Source organism: Eufriesea mexicana, unplaced genomic scaffold, assembly GCF_001483705.2.
Source record: "Eufriesea mexicana isolate 0111107269 unplaced genomic scaffold, ASM148370v2 scaffold1312, whole genome shotgun sequence".
Lineage (NCBI taxonomy): Eukaryota > Metazoa > Arthropoda > Insecta > Hymenoptera > Apidae > Eufriesea > Eufriesea mexicana.
This window is the reverse complement of record NW_016909446.1, coordinates 143969-160706: the sequence shown is the minus strand read 5'-3', so window position 1 is coordinate 160706 and position 16738 is coordinate 143969. Positions and strand designations below refer to the sequence as shown.

Below are 16738 nucleotides of genomic sequence, written 5' to 3'. Positions count from 1 at the left end.
TGTACAACCGCCCGATACATCGGACGACGTTACGTTTTATATAAATATTCGCGTAGGTGGTATCGATCGCGTGGTACCCGTGAGAAACCGATACCTTCCCACTGGCCGTTTTTCTAGCCGAGAAATACCTGCCCATGGGGCAACGCTCGCCATCTCGGACCGTTTCCAGGAATTCCTCGCGCGTAGCCAACGCTTTCCGTGATCGCCTCGACGATCGCGCGATCGTTCGATCGTCAGCGGGACACTCCCTTTCACCTGCGATCGGTCTCGATATCACGACGGGCGTCAACGACGACGCCACCGCCGCCGCCACCGCCTGGCAACCGAGCAGGCAACGGAAATTGCGCGTGAAAAAGCGCGTTGCCCGACCGGACACACGTACACTCGCACACGCTGGTATTTATGGCGTCGAAACCGGCGCGGTGCGAACCGGGGCTCGGCCTCGCGGCGTCGGCGTCGGTGTCGGCGGCGGTGGCGGCGGAACGACGAGAAAATCGCGTTACGGCAAGCCGGCGAAACGAATCATCGGATTCCGTGACGAGCGCAGAGCACGAACAGCGTGAGCCTGCTTTAACCGTAATCGTTGATCCTCGATCGCGTCCAGCCACCGGGTATTCCGGAACACGCACGAAACGCGAACGAGCTGCCGCGTGGTGGGGCACGGGAAACGCGAGAAAATGAACGGTGATTTATTACGAGAAACAAATAACGCGTTAAAGGGGATGAGCCCGACTGAAGGAAACGCGTTACCGGAACGATGAAACGTCGGCGAAGGCGAAGGCGAGCGAGAAACGAATCGACGATGGCCGGTGATAGAAGAAACGTAAGAAATAAAGTCGGAGCGAGGGGGAGAGAGAGGGGAGGGGGGAAAGGGAGAGAATGGCACGCGGGTAGGTTGCACGCGAATAGAAAGCGAAAGGGGGCGATGAAAAGCAATCTGTACGTTTGCTTTCCGTGTGCGAGTGAATGACATAGTTGAGGGAGAGGGCCTCGAGATTAGTCCGTAGCCGAGGTAGTAGTGGCCTCGTTAGGAAGGAAGGCAGTAAGATACTATAATCGAAAGAGGGTATCGGCGCTACCGTAACGGCGCGGAGAACGGACGTGCACGCGGTATACGCGCACCACGCGTCCACGCGAGGCTATCTCGTTACATTGTTCCGTGCATACACGTGTTCCGCGCGGGACGGACCGTGTTTCGATTTAAACAGATAGAAACGAAACGCGTTCGACATAAAAGGCGCGTCGTTAAAAGGGAAACGACCACGGTCGCGTTTGCTCGTTCCGATCGGCTCGCCAACCGAGAGCCGACGAATTCGCGCCGGGAAATCCGTTAGACGGTGGCGCGAGTTTGGCGAACGCGCGGAAAATGGAAAATACGCCGGCTTAATTCCCGGCGAAATCCTCGACGAGAGAACCCGCGTCCTTCTTTCCTCGCCCCCTTTCTCGGTCTATCCGTTTTTATTCTTCCTACGACGTCCCGGTATATCGTTTTTCTATTTTCCGCCGGGTCACCAGTCGTGCGCGTCTCGACTCCACTTCTAGCGTGAATTAAGCCGGCACAGTAGGAAGTGGAAAACGTAAAAACAAAGCGGCTGAAAAGCGGGTCATATTTTAGTCGGGGCTCTAAGCGACGAATTTAAAAGCGAGACGCCGCGTCACGGGCACGACTTTCGACGCTAGTCAAGATGAGCGAGAGAGAAAGAGAGAGAGAGAGAGAGGTCGAACGAAGAGATAACTGGAATTTATTTCGCGAAAGTTGGCCGAACGCGGACGCGATAGGCCGGGGATCGCGAGGAGGACGCAAAGCGGGGAAAGCGAAGCCGAAGAAAACGAATGACGCCCGAAGCGGGCAAACCCTTATCTAATTAGTTCCTTCGAGGAGCATGAAATCCAAGCCCGACTCGGCTCCGAACTCGACTCGTAAACGGTATGGTCTCGTTAAAACGGCGCTCGCTGTTCCAAGGGTGCTTCAGGCTAATTGTCATCCTCCTAGCTAGGCGAGCGATAAATTCCCACCGGCTGCACCACCATCGGCCGCGCGCGACTTCTACCCATCGACCAGAAGACGCGTCGAACCGTTCAAGCCGCTCTCGATGGTGCGCCGAGTTTGGATGCCGCTCTGATCCAGCTAAATTCACGTTAACCCGACATCCGCGGCGAACGACTGTCGGCGGCGAAACAGTTCGGCTAACAAGCGGAGATTTCACACGCGCCTGCACAGACAAACCTGCGAATCCCTAGGATCCTTGTGCATCGTGTATCGAGCGTCGAGGATTGGCCTCGACGACCGCGTTCGTTCTACCCCATACCCGCGGTGTTCCATGCTATTCGACCGTTCGTCGTTAGCTCGTCGCCCCTGTCGTTTAGCCTTATTTTTCCGCGAGGTAACACGACCGATCCGATCGTTTCGCCGTGCTTGAAAACCCGCTCGGTCGTTCGCTCGCCTGCGATTAGACACGCGCATACGGAGAATTTCAGATGCGCGCGAAAACCCCGGTCCTCTCCTACGTGCCCCCGGGATTAACCGGATTAACCATCTACTCGTTAGACGACGGATCTCCCATCTCGCCTGTAATATTCATCAACCGCGGTGGAATATCCGGACCAGGAGGAAAAGAAGGAAAACAGCAGCGCTCGCCGGTTCGAGATTAAAATAGCTGGGGACCCGTGTCGAAGAAACGACCCGGGGAGGAGTATCTTTCTCAGCCGGATCTTAATTGTCCATGCAAATCGGAAAGTCAATGTCGCCGGTGAGATCGAAATTATTACGATCGCGACGAATTAAAACGACTCCCGGAGTCGTGCTCGCGATACAGCTCGTTAAATTTCTCGAAACGGATAACGCGTGTATCATCGTGTATCCCGGGATATCGAGATTAATCTTCCACGACCAGACGGCTGAATCTAACGCGAGATACTCCATACGCGAAATAATTAATCCCGAGTTTCGATTAAAACACTAACGCGATTCCATCGCGTGGAAGAAGATGTCCGCTGCCCCGACCCCCGACGCAAAGTGTGCTCATCAAACAGCAACGCGCCGCGCGAGCAAACATTCCGCGGCGTTGGAAACGTTAGGCGCGTATCGTTAAACGGAAAAAGCAAAGACTTGGTTAAAATCGCGCGATTTGAGAGCAGATAATTTGTACCCGGCGCGAAACAGAGGAGAGACAGAGGGAGAATAGCGAGGGAAAAAACGCGTAGCTTTGGTTGCTGCCGCGATTATAAGCACGTTCACGCGCGGATACGGACCATTGCGAAGCGTTATACATTTATCCGCTCACCCCTTCGCCTCATTGAACTGCATACTTCGAACGCTTTCCATAACGAGCACCGTGCGACGAGAGTTCGACAAATTTATTTACTCGGCTTGCACCCCGTTACTCCACCCCTCGCCCCTATCTTTCGCTCTCCCGCTCTCTCCCGCTCTGTCTCTTTCTCACTCTCTCTCTCTCTCTCTCTGTCCTTCCCGTTCGCGTCCTACCGCCGCGCACACGCTCCCTCTCGACCTGTACAGCGACGTTATTTATACGCGGGAACGCGATCGAGATAATTAAAAAGTAATGACTGAAATACCGAAACGAACGAGTGTATTAGTCGGGCAGTTTCGAGGACCCGCTTCCATTCGTGTCCGGATCCCGCTCGTTGCCCGGTGCTGCTGATTGTGATTTAATTATTAATTCGTTTATAACGATACTAATAACGAAGTAATTGCGTCGTTAGACCGGGCCGATACGCTAATCGCAATTAAAAATCAATTCGCGACGCACCGGATTACCGGTCCGAGCTGACTCTTAATCGCGTTAAGAAATCGAGTCGCGCGGTTAACCGGTCACCGCCTCTGCGCTTATAAATCGTCACGGAACGCGATAATCTCGTAGACGGACGCGTATACGCTTTCCCGATTCTACGCTGGAATATCGTCGAGTATCGTCGAAGAGAATTTTCTTCTTTAAATCCGGAAAATCGAAAGTCTACTAACGAACCACGTACCGGCTTTGCCGCGTCTCCTTCCACCCTGCTTTCTTTCCGAATACACGCTCGACCGACGTCGCGCAGTCTGCCCCTTAAACGGGTCTCGCCGGAGGAGCAATGGCCGGACGATTTTACTTTAAAGTTCCCTCGTTAAGCTCGCCCTCGGACGACGCGAGAGGGGGCGAGTTTTTCCGCGGAGAAGGTTGGAAAACGCGCGAGTGATCGATGCTTACCCGCTCGGGAGAGACGATTCGGAGTTAGGACAGCCAGCGAACGCGTAAGTACTCGACTCGGCGAAAGAAAATGCCCGTGCACTCGAGGATCCGTGGAGAGGACTACAAGTCGCGTCGAGAAGCGTGCAATGACTCGATCTCGATGGCTTTAAGGGCGTTTCTCTCGACTCTCTCGGACGGCCCGCGAGATTTGCGAATTAGTACGCACTCGTGAGAATGGCGCATGATTGCAACCACGTAAATGCATTCTCGAGAACAAGCGACCGGCACAGTGGCCGCCGTCATCGGGGGAACAACAAACCGGTACCGCCTTTATTCCCTTCGCATAGAACGACCTTCTAACGAGGATTGCTCGATCAATCTCGAGAACAATTACGTTAAAAGGGACGAATTGCCATTGTCGGCGAGTCGTTAAAATAATAACAATCGGGTTTTGTCCGGCGGAATAAAGTTGTACGATATACGCGGCGATAAGTAAAGGGAACGGGGGGAAAAACGAGGTAAATCGGTGGGATGCAACAGCGAATGAAATTGGCGCGTGTAAAAGTCGGGTAAGCAGTTGTACGTCCTCTAGTAGGGTAATATCGCGGTAAACGGGAAACTCCACTTTGAATTTTCGAATTATTCCGCGCGTTAAGAGTGAAAAATCGACAGAGTTAAACGGAAATCACGGTGAAATAAATGCGGTTAATTGTTGAAAAGCCCGCGGCGGCGATCAGCGAGCGAGATAAAAGTGGAACGCGCTCTCGCCGAAAAGAAAAAGTGCTATCTCCTCGAAAGCATCTGCGTTTCCTGGCGATGCCCGAACGAACGAAGGGTATAAATGACGGACAATTTAATATTTTACCCCTTGGTGGCGCGCAGCCCACCGCCCGTTATCTCCCTGCATACTACTTTCGAGCCGGATGAGAGCAGATAGGGTGACAGAGCGTTCGGTGTGCCGTGCGCGCCACGCAACCAGCGGGCCCACTATAAATACACACCAGAAGCGGCATAATATAATTATCTACGTGATATATGGTGCCACTCGTCCATTTCTTAGCGGCAGCATTTGTCATCTAACGCGGATGACACGACCGATCTGTTGGCTTTCCGTTTTACAACCTCGGGACACTTAGCTTTGTGTCCCGGTTAAAAAATCATCGTCGGAATATTCAGCGGGTTCGAGCGAACCCGTACGTGCGCGGAGCAAAAATGCCAATTGTTTCAGCGCAACTTGAAACCGCGACGTTTTTGTTTCTACCTCCTTTTTCCTCTTTTTTTTTTTTTTTTTTTTTTTTTTTTTTTTCTTTTTTTTCTCGACGAGGCTTCTCCTGAATAAACATTTCACGCGCAAACACGCGGCATTCGACGCGGAAAATGAATGAAATTTGAAAAGCCGATTCCGTCGACCCCGAAACGCGCCCGTCGACTTTTTAATTTTCGCGACACCACGACGATTGCGCGGTCTATTTTGCGAGACCGCGATCGATCCTTATTCAAGGAGCGCAACCGCGAATGGCTTCGCGAATGAAAGCTCGGCACGACGCAACGACCGTATCTTTTCCGGTTTTTTTGTTTTTCTTTTTCCTTTTTACTTTGTTTTTTTTTTTTCTCTCTGTTTCCTTCCAATCTCTCCTGTTTCGTCCACTTGTCCGACCGAAAAATGGAGAGTGTTACATCGACGCCGGGATCGATTGCTCCCTCGCGCCGCGATATACCGATATTCGATTAATCATTTTACCTCATACCGTGAGGTTTCGGCATGCGACAAAAGCGTGAATCGATGGACAGCGACGAGGTGTAACGGGACGGGCCAGACAATACGTTTTCCATCGATGAAATTTCTCTGAACAAAAGCTAACACGCTCTTTTTTTCAGCTGGAGCCGCGCAATTTCAATTTCGAATTAGCAAGTCAAAGGAGCCCGGCTAGTTCTCATCTGTCCCTGTCACCGACCAAACACGATGACACAATTAATTATCGCGTGGCGAATTTCCAGATTTCGAACGCGTCCAACGTTTACACGGTTTTTCCCCGCGCGAAACAATACAGGCCGCGAATTTACAATCCCGTACGAACGCGATGCCTCGATAGAGACCGTTGTTCTAACGGAAAAACGTAAAGCGAACTCTCGTAGCTTCGCCAGCGTTTTTGATTTAGCGAAACGGGAGAGCATGCCCGATATTCGTCCAAAGAAATGGCGAAAAAAAGGCAAAAAAGGGGGAAAAAAAAACGGAAAAAACAAAACAAAAAAAGCAAAGAAAGGAAAAAGAAGAGAAAAAAAAGCTGGGAAAAATAGGACCCGTGCGCGAACGCATTGCTTTTCTATGGAGAGGGATATCGGGAACGCGAATGGCCACGGAGGGGTAGTACGTGGCAGGGGGTGTCCGTTGGCGAGTAAATCGTCCGCCATAATTACGTACGAAAAGCGAAAACATCGAATGACCCATGAGACCGACGCGAAATTAGCAAGTCAAAGCGATGCTGTTCGTCTTCTTTCGAGCCTGTCTCCCCCCTTCCTAATTCTCGCGGATAATGTATACCTGTGTCGCGACGAAATCATGGTTTTTGGGGCGCAGCTTAATCTCGTCGCCCTTCCCAAATTACCGGGTTCTGTCCACCGCGACCGCTCGCGACTCTGCGTCGTAATTTGTAAGTGCGCCTTTGGTCCCATCACCGCTCCCCCTCTTCCCTCGGCCCAGCGTATCCCTTTCTCCAGAGAGCTGTCTCCCGGCCCACTCTCCTCCGCCATCCGCGTGTCTTTGGCATTTCCATGACGAAATTACAGATCAGCCGGCTACGCCGGGAATTTCGTTTTCTCTCCATTAGCATTCTTTTCGACTGTCATTACAGCTATGCGCCTATTCCGACCCTGGCTGGAATTTAAAGGCAATTAACACGCGCCACGGGGGACGCGATAAGCCGACGCGGGCGTGTGCGTGGCTCCCCGGAACGTTCCTTCTGTCCGATTCGTCTCCCTTGTCCTATAATACCCCCTAAGTGTTTCGATGTACCCGTTTCAAGTGGTTCGTCTCGACGTCTCACGTGGCGATCCGATAACGAGTCCTTTCGATTATCTCCGTTTGCGTCGTTCCAATTCGTCCTCGAGACATTCGTGGTAAATGTAACGGACGACGCGACATATTTTTGGAAATTCTGACACGCGAATGCGGGCGTTGGGCGAAAACTGCCCGACGTCGAACGTTTCCGAATTGCAGGGAAGAGAGTCGGGAATTTCGTTCGTCCCTCGAACTCGAAGTCCTCTAATTATTCTGGCCAGTTTACGAGTTGCCGAGACACATCGGCGGGAATGAAAGTTTTAATAAACGTATGTCCGTGCGCTGCCTCGTTTGCAACTATTTCGCCTACCTACTTTTTTCGCCGACCGATGTAAACGCGACTTCCGCGCCATTTTATTTCCACGTTCCCGTGGAATATCTCGTTACGCGGATGAAAACAACGAGCAAAGGCGCCGCTATCGAATTTGCGCCGTAACGATCGCGAAATACGACGCGTGAATCCAATCGTATTTCAAACAAAGAAACTGAATTTCCAACGATCTCCGGTTCGCGCGGACTGGGTACTTTAACGAGGGCAACGAAGCAAAGTTTACCTCGGATTAGGATAATTAGCATAGCGCGACGAACTGTCGATGCCGCGCCAGCGGACCAGATTTCGGCTGGAATTAGCCAGCTCTGTCGGTTGATCGTATTAACCGACGCGTTAATCACATCGTCGACGTGTCGCTTTGCGTTTCCGCTCCTAATCAGCCGAAAATCCACGTCGGCCTGTGTGCAAGCAGCGAAGAAACCCGAATGTCCATGGAACGTGCGCGAGTACTTGCCTGCACGCAAATGCGCGGCTACGCGCGCGGGTATACATTCAATTATACTCCGACAAGCTAATGCTCGGCATCGCAACGGTGCCAAGTATGGTAATACGAGGCACGCACGCTGTAAGCGCGTACCGGCGACGCTACGAACGGAAACACGGATAAAACGCGTGATTTGCTGGCTCTCGAGCGAAAGGGAGACGTGCCGCGTGTGTGCCCCGCTCGAGAAAGAGGGAACGACTCGCACGCCATGGAATTAACATATGCTCTACGCTCACGGCAGGACACCTTCCACTCCCAATTCCAACCCTCCCCGCCGTCCGACGCGCTTCGACGAAATTATTTTTCTTCCCGACAATTTATTTATTTATACCTCCGCCTATGCCCCTTTTTATCGCCGCCACTTTCCACCGTTAATTACGAGTTTACGTGCAACTTTGCACCGTGTCGCGCAATGAAGTTTCGGGGTTAAGCAACGCGGGGCGAGTAAGGCACGGCTATACGTCATTTCGTGGGTGGACCCGACCTAAAATCGTCCAGATGTTGATTTAAGAATGTCGTTGTTTAAAGGGATTAAGTTCGCGTCTAAAATTAAACCGCGTTAACGTTACGGAGGCAAAGTACACGCTATTCCGGAATCTTATTAATCCTTAAATTTATGCCGCCCCCGTGAGAGCACGAGTGGAGAGAGCTCTGTTCTGCATTTTGTCACACACTCGCGAGACCTACCGCATTGAAACGCAATAAACCGGGGACGCCGGGCTCTTGCCTCTGCCGTAGAGTGACGGAAGCATTATTCGAGAAGATTTAATATTTAAGAAGGAAGTCGTACATCAAGGTCGAACAAAGCCGAGAACACCGACTGGTCCCCCTCGTCTCCTTTTTCTTTCGCTCACCCTTTCACCCTTCACCGTCCGATTAATCCGTGGCGATAATAATTGCCGAATAAACACGAACTATGCCGGACACGCGTGATTTCGTAAGCGGGAAAGGGAACGAAAGCGAACGCGGACTATTAATATCTGGGAAAAGAAAGGATCGGGCAAGAAACTCGCAACTCGGAGCGAGGAGAGGAAAGAAACTCGACAACGTTCGTTCCCTTGCATTAACACCGGACTCCTAATTTATTAGCCGCATAAAATAAGTCAGATCGATACGAGGCGCGAAATCTACGCGGGAAATATACGAGATCGTATCGCGGTGCTCGCAAAACGAGAATTCGCGTGAGCGGGCGTTTGGTCGGGTGATAGAGAGAGAAAGAGAGCGGTACTGCACAGCCGATATCGACCTTTAACGTTGCCTTATCTGTTCCTGAGATTTAGACGGTGACCTAACGATTCGACCGCTTCGAGGCCCACGCGCGGCCGTGTTTAACGTCATTATCGAGTCGCCGTTGAATCGCGCTGGATCGCGTTGGATCGCGATAACGGCGGAAGGAAATGAAAATCGCGATATAGCCCTCGCTCTTTCTTCCGCGTGAGAAGGTAATCGTGGTAACGACGAACAGACGAATTACGAATAATCGGGATCTAACGGGGAAGCGGATCGATTCGAACGGGTACGGAACGCGACGCGAGCACGAGGACCTACGACGGAGGGAAACGCATCGCGATTCGTTCGAACGGCGTGCACGGGCGAAAAATTCCGGGGCAAAGCTGCGGGCTCGGAGACTGCCGAATTACGCGAAGATGGGTGTGCAGAGAGAGAGAGAGAGAGAGTGAGCAGAGGGGAGGAAAAAAGAAAGAGAATTATAGGAGAAGGTAGCCGCACCCCGAGCAGAGGGGGCAAGCAACACGAAGGGAACGGTTCTCGCGTGATTTCTATGCAGATGCGACGAGCAGAAAGCACGCGCTGCCACCGACCGCAGGAAAGAAAGGATGGATGGATGCGAGGAAGGAAGCGTGCAAGAGACGAAAACGCGAAGCGTCTCGCGCTCTAGGCAAACGAAGAGGTTGGAGAGAAGGGGGGTCTTAAAGGAGATAGCCGGTAAAGATCCTGGCACAGGACAAGCGAGTAACGTATAGCCATGGCGGCGCTATCCGGCAGCACCATCTCCGGTCTCGGCGTCGCTTTCGCCCCTCGCGCGACAATCTTTTCTCACTTTGCGAAGAAGCCATCTCTCAACTTATGGAAATTCTCTACGCTCTACCCCGAAACTTTCCAACTGCTGCCGCTGTTGCTGATGTCGTTGCCACGACTAACGGCGACGTTGTTCGTCTTGCGACACACGCCTACTAGACGGGATAGAAGACCGGTATCTTCCGTATCGAAACACGAGGATAGACGACAACGACGACGACGACGAGCACGCCGGACGGCGTCGGGGCCGATCGTACTTTTTCTTCGCGATCTCGTCCTCCTTTGGGGCTCAGGCGTGACGTAACAGGATGTAAGACGCAAATGCCTCCGGTAACTTTCGCGTACCGTCATCCCGGGTGAACGCCGGCGTGCAAAGCAGGATAATTTCCAAGCGATTTGTCGCATATCTCGCCCGACACCGGTAGCGAAAAACCAGTCTGGCTATTTGTAACCGAACCGGCTATTTAGAGAACGCGGCTAATTATAGGATAGCAATTTAAACACGCGAAATTAAGTCGTGCACGTGAATTCGATCAGCCAATCGTACAATTAATTTGTCGGGAGACACTGCCGTGGGTAGCAATTAATTACTCGGCTCTAATTATCGATGCATTAATGACCATCGTTAGAATAGCCCGTTAGTTATTAGCATTCACCGTGCGGAATATTACGATATCGCTGTACACGATTCCACACTTTTGACGAAAGTGTTCGTTATCCGGTGGATTTCGACGAATAGCGCGTAAACATCGTCGAGCAAAAGCGGTCATTCGGATGTTTACCGTAATTTTCCCGTATAAAGGTTACGCAAAGGACGATTAACGATCCGCATAAAAGCTGAGCAAATGTTCCGACGCGGTAAATCGAGAGGTTCTTTCCGGGTGGCAAAAAATAACGAACTCCCGCGAGTTATCTTTCGTTCATTAAAAGTGGAATCAGCGCTCGATCTGCCACGCAAGCGAGGTTCAATTTCTCCTTCTTTGAAATCGCCGTATTCATTATCTCGTGCCCGCTAATTTCTGCCAACACCGATTCTTTCTCTTTTGCATCCGCAGCGTTTTCCACGCAAAGCGTCCCGGGGATCAGGGAGCGAGTGGAAACAGATTGCGCGAAGAAAAAAATTTCATATCAACGAGGCCCTTGCATTACGCGCGGAACGCGGCGCGAAAGGACGTTTTAAAAAATCTCTCCCCTTTGAATCGTTCGGCTCGAAATTAATGAAACGCTGCGGAAAAAGGAACGCGAGCGACCCCTGCACGGGGCGCTGCGGCGTTACACCGTCCGGAAATCTCGGTGATAAGCGTAATTCCTCCAACATCGAATTAGTGTTTTCGAATGGATAAAAATCTGGTTCCCTCGCGAAGCGATATATCTCTGTTTTATACGGGTTGCCGCGTGTATCGCGTAACGTCGAGATTATGACGTAAAAACCGGGCGACCGGGTTGCGATTTTATTTCTCGTCGTTTCCGCGTCATATTTTTTATCCCGCATCATCGCGATCCTTCTCCATCGGCGTGGATACGGCGGAAGATGGTCTCGACGAGATTTACAGACACCCGTGATATCGCGATCGGCGGGGAAAACCGTGGAGATGGACTTTCCCGACCGGTGAACCCCGACGCAAAGAGTTTCATTCTAACTTTTCTTATTTCCAACTCGACTCCGCTACACGACAATGCTCTTAAATTCTCGCTCTTGCATGCTGGATATGGCCATTAGGTATACTTCGGGCGGTTCGTAAGAACCGTTTGACCGGTCGCGTAGAAATTGGGTCATTCATTGTCATTTGCGTTAAATCAACTTCGCGATCCCAAGATCGTGCACGCACGATAAAGTTTCAGCGAGCTTTTACTCGTCACACATCAAGAGAATATCGCCGTGTGGCATCCATGATGCGAAATCGCGTCGCGATTTATGGAACACTTGTAAATTACGAGTTTAGCGTTTGGCCGTTCGCACCATCGGAATAAACGCGTGTATTCGCAGAGTTACTCGAGACCAGTGCAGATGCAAATTTTTCCCATACGCCCGTACGAGGTATCCTGTTCCTAGTAACGCGAAAGATTAATTTTCCAAATAATATATAGTAAATGATTTTATAGATTCTTTTTTCTTTTTTTTTTTTTTGCTGTAAATATGTTGCGCGAAAAATGACACGGGTCCGAAAAAAAGCAGAGAGACTTCGTTTTTAGAACGTGAAAATTTTTTTCATATTTTCCTACACCGAACACGAATGTAGCCGTAAAAATTGCCATGTTGGGTATAGAAGATAAATAAATAGAAAATATCGATTTTTCCTATATTTACCAAAATATTGCAAGGATACTAATTTTGCTGCGATATTTCTGTTCTCGGTATAGCGTAATTCTAACCTTCCGTTGTAAAGTCAAATTTGATTGATAGTCGAATTTTTGACACCGAGATACGTCGCTTTGAAAATATTCTATCATTCTGTCGCTTATTGTGCGTCTTTCGTAGCGCCATCCTGTATATAGTTAAGTTATCAATCGCGTAGTTTCTATATTTCTAATCTAGATGGCAGCCCTCGTCGATTTAGCTCCGATAAAATTACGAATTATTACGAGAGACATCGTCAGTTTCGTAAAAATTCGAGGAAAATGATAAAAGGAATCCGAAAGTTCGCGATATATCGGCAAACGAGACGAATCGAGTTTTCCGAAATTCGAAGGGAAAACCAGAATCACAGTTGTATTTTTAAAAGTTTCCTAACCTCCCGCACTCGGAAATTTCGTTCCGTCACTGTTCCGCTTCGTAAAGTGAAACGGAACATTTTCCACGGTATCAAGATAAACATTCGCAGGCACAGTTGTTGCTTAGAAGCAGCTTGATTGTAAAAATTCGAATTGCAAAAAACCGGGGAATATTGCCGGAGCGTCGAACTGGCTTCTAACGATATATCGCGTACGCAACCAAAAGCGGCATACACGCAAATTAAGCATTCAGCCTCGTGAATAGTAAATCTCGCGGGAACAATGGCCGAACTCCTACAGACGCAAGAAAAGTCGGCCTCGATTCGATTGAGAATATTAAAATGGAGATACGCCCCGCGAAACGTCGAGATTAAACGCGTCTAAAGCCAAATTCTCATTTCACGCCGAATTTTCCTTTCACTTCGACCAGCCCGTTCGGGCAAGCGTCGTACGAATCTTCTTAACGTCTTTTATTCGTACATTCTCGATTACGCGAAAGAAACAGAAAATGAGAAATTTTTGCGGAAAACAGTACTTACGTACTTTCACAAGGCGTTGAAGGATGTTGACGGACGTCAACATCGAACGCGTAGGCAAATCGATGAAACATCGTGTGACAAGGTGATGAAATATGGCGATATCTTTCATCGCTACGCACTCGGCACAACGGCGAACAGAACGAACAATTCGCGACCACTTTATTTTCATCGAAACCGATCACGGCTCCCTCTTCCACGAACTAGAACGTTTCGCGACGACGAGACACGACACGAGATGCGACATAGCGAATGTCGTAGAGAACACGTCACTCGATCGAGTCCACTTTTCGATACTGTTACGATAACGCGACGTCGACGATCCCCGCGCGGCAGCCATCTTCGTTTTCACGACTTTTTTGGCGCGTAAACGTCGCTCGCGCCACACGCGATAGCATCAACGGTAGGATGCGGTACAAGCGCGAGAGAGAGGACCGAGAAAAGAGTGCGGGACAAAGCGAGACGCGAGAAGATGCGAGAGTGGAGTGTATCTCGAAGCAGTCGTGCGCCTTCTATTTCGTACCGGACGAGAGGACGTAAGTGGACGACCGATCGACGTCGATGTCGTCAAAGAGATTTCTCTGTAGGATCCCTGCAGTTCCTCCCACAACGTACGGATCTTATCTGCCGTGAAGCCGAGTAAAGTTAGGAGCAAATGCGCCCAGTTGACAGAGTCGCGCGTACAAAAAGCGAAATAAAGATGGGGAGGAGGAACGGAGATTGGGAAGAAGGGAGACGGAGTCAGAAAGAAAGATAGAGCGAGATAGATAGAGGCAAAGAGAAACGGATAGACTTACCACTCGTTGAACGAAGTAGGCTGAAGTTGCTGCCAGGTTTAATAGTCTGCGAACTTCTCCACCGAAGAAATACGAGTGGCAGGAAAAATCTTAGCGAGGTATCTTGGCCGTTGTAAAAAAGACTTCTCGCTTTTTTCACTTTGCTCCCCGTTTACACACTTCTGTCACTCTCACTCACTAAATCACGGGTCAGAATCCTTCGAGCGTGATGTCCAAGTTTTTCAACGTTTACCCGATGCGACGATCAACGACTACATCGGCCACGACAACATCGGAGCATGGCAAACGTCCGAGCCAGAGTTTACACTGCGAAATAGGCGACGGAGTTCGAGCAGCCGTTTCTACGAAATCTCCAGGTTTGTTTGTTTATACTGCGTACGGCGTTCGACGCGACCTCGGCTGACAAGCACGTCCAGGCACGATGACTTTGTATACGTTGTCACGGTTATATCAGTTTACGGCCGAGGGTTACCCCGCACTCGGAACTGACGGGTACGATCTCGTCACACGCGATTGACTCGACCATTTATACGATACGTGGCATGGCCCGAGTGTTTGCACCGCCGCGAAATATAGCTTATCGTCCCGATACTTTTCCTCGAAATTAACGCGTTATTGGCAAACACGTTGTTCACTGTGCCGAACTATCGAGTCGAAAAGTTTGATCGGCTCCGGTAACGAGCACAGAATTTACAGCCCGTAACAGCGTGCAAGGCAACCGCACGGTACGGCGCTCGCCTGTAAACTGAACACCCGTCGCGACCTGAGGCCGGGACTCGACTGGTTTCTGCTAGAGAATCTCCCCACTCCCCGGTTCTCTTCTCGCACGACCCTAGGCACACCAACCCCTCGTCCAGCTTTCTCTCTTTCTCTCTCTCCCTCTCGCTCTCCTCTCACCCTCGATCCCCTCGTCGTCCTTTTGCCCTTACTCTCACCCTACCACGCTTCATTTCTTTTTCTCTCTCCATCTATCCTTTTCCTCGCTATTCCACGTTCCAACTGCCTAACGCCGACCCTTCACGTACGACCGAACGACCACCCGTTTCTTCGGTATATACCTCACTCTCGTACCTCTTCCTCCATACTTCTATCTCTCTCGCTCCTTCCTCCTTCCTTATTCTATCCTTCCTTATTCGCGCTGTATCTTTCTTTTCCTCTCTTTCCAAGGACTTTCCGGATCTCGTTCCCGTCAGCCGCCGTTCTTTCAGAAATATTTCGGCGCTAGTACACCCGCGCATGTACACCCTTGCGCCCGATTCGACTCGACTCCACTCGCCTCTACTCGGGGCCGCTTTTCGAACGAGCAGCAAGAAAGTGCCCCGGCCAATCCCGTGGCACATGCTCGCCACTTCGAGTCCTTCCATTCTTCTAGGATCAGGAAAAGAAGAAAGGGGAGCAGCGGAGAGGGCGAAGCGGCAGCAGGAAGCGGAGGGTGAGAGAAAGGAAACGATGGGTGGGGAGATCTTTTTATCATACTCGCGGAGGATGGATTTCTCGCAGGCAAGTGCACCAAAGTGTTTTGACCCTTCGTGTTTGGGCCAGGGCGATGGCCCTTTTAAGGATACGATGGCTTACGTAGCGGGATGCTCGAGATCCAAATACCGAGTGGCTCCTCGAAAATGGTTCGTTCCGTTAATGCTCGCCAGAGAGGCGCGCAATCCAAAACGACCATCGCTCCGCGCCGATTAAAAACGCAAAATTTCACGAATCACCAAGACACTTTTTGCTCCGCTCGAAACGGTGTTTCGCTTTGCGTACGAATGGCACGGTCGCGTTTGAAAAGTAATTAACGTTCGGCGAAACTGTGTTTCAATTTGCGTGCCAACGCTTTAAGTCCGCGTACCTCGCTACGAAAATCGACAGCGGGATAAAGTCCGTTTAATGCGTTATATATTATCCCGACATTCGCGTCATTTTTCCCCACTTTGCCTTTTCCTTTTCTATTCTCGTCCCCTCTTTTTCCTTTCTTTCGCCGCTCATCCTTTCTTTCCACGAGCGTTAATTAAAGTTCGTCGTTGCCCCTAGCAAAATGTCCTGGCGCTTTTCACCGAACACGACTATCGCGGTATTTGAAATATTCGTTTGCCCTGTGTTTACACGCCCTTGAGTTTCGTTGACGGGTGTGTAAAATACAGAACTTTGCGTTTCACCGAGCATCTCGCATGATCAAAGATGAAACAATTTTCGCATATGCAAACGCAGAGTTGCGCGTGAAAAGGAGGGGAATAAAAAAAGGAGAGAAAATAAATATAGAGCACGAATACTGTAAAAATGTTTCGACGGTGCGCGTACACGTGCATTTAAGGATCGCGGGTGAACACGAAAACGGCGGTATTTTCACCGGTTTGTTCGAAGATTAAATTTCAATGGGAAAGCGCGCGTGGTAGCGCGAATTCGATAAAAATGGTTTATGAATTCTTTTCGAAGTCAAATAGAATCAGTCTTTTCGCGAGTTCGATGAATTCCAACGTTGCGGCACGCTTAATGCGTTTACCTGTAACGCGTACAATCGAGGATAACGTCTTTTCGTTCTCTTCCTGGCGAGCGATTCATCCTCACTGGTATAATGCATCGATGCAGATTAGATCGATCG

At 50.3% G+C, this 16738-nt stretch overlaps 1 protein-coding gene across 1 annotated transcript in view; it reads right to left on the bottom strand.

Moving 5' to 3' along the window:
• The window catches only part of olf413 (DBH like monooxygenase olf413), a 160329-nt gene extending 146113 nt beyond the window's left edge, over positions 1-14216 (bottom strand). Inside the window, exon 1 of the mRNA XM_017900668.1 lies at positions 14146-14216. The gene's annotated coding sequence lies outside the window, so the exon portion shown is untranslated. The remainder of the gene's footprint in view (positions 1-14145) is intronic.
• Positions 14217-16738: the final 2522 nt, after the last annotated feature.